Source organism: Capsicum annuum, chromosome 1 (assembly GCF_002878395.1).
Source record: "Capsicum annuum cultivar UCD-10X-F1 chromosome 1, UCD10Xv1.1, whole genome shotgun sequence".
Classification (NCBI taxonomy): Eukaryota; Viridiplantae; Streptophyta; class Magnoliopsida; order Solanales; family Solanaceae; genus Capsicum; species Capsicum annuum.
Genome location: NC_061111.1, coordinates 156,915,269 through 156,916,034, shown reverse-complemented (window position 1 = coordinate 156,916,034; position 766 = coordinate 156,915,269).

Below are 766 nucleotides of genomic sequence, written 5' to 3'. Positions count from 1 at the left end.
AAATTGTGTTTTTTGAGAAAGTGTGTGTTATAAGCACGTTGATGTTAAATATTTAAGATATTTTGAATGATTTGACCTTTTGGTCTTAATGGAGTTGTTTTGAACTTGAGTGTGAAAGAAATCCACAATGTGGTTGATTTTGATAGATGGGAAGCATGATGACTCCCGATGTATATTTATATATTACTGAAATTGTTTTGTTGTGAATTGTCTTTGAAATAATCTGAGGTAAGTCCGGGAGAAATCTTTAGCACCAACTGGGAGGTATAAAGCGATCTTACTTCCCTAGAACTACGTGCCCCCATAGAAGTGATCCTGAGGCTGATTTATATAGTGATCACTAGTTTGTGTGGATTTGATATCGATAGTCCTATTTCGATGGTAAGGATAGGACAGCTCTCCCCAATGTGGGTTGTACGTTTGACTCAATGTAGCTCACATGGTTTATGTCGGTTATAGGATCTCCCAGTGTGTGTGTGTTTTCTTGTGTCTATGGTGAATGGTGAAGTAATTTGAAAGTGGAATTGTGAAAGTTATTCTTTCAAAAGATTTAAATGATAGTTACATCATGAGAATTGTCATTCTTGATGAACTGAAAGTGATTGACAAATTATATGATGACTCACATGTGTTATTGTACTTATTTCATCCTCTCATGATTATGATGATTTTCTTTAGGCTATGTGAGTCTTTCATACATCCTGCGTATTTCTTATAAATATTTATGATGATGATGTTTATACAACTGCATACACCCCCATATACT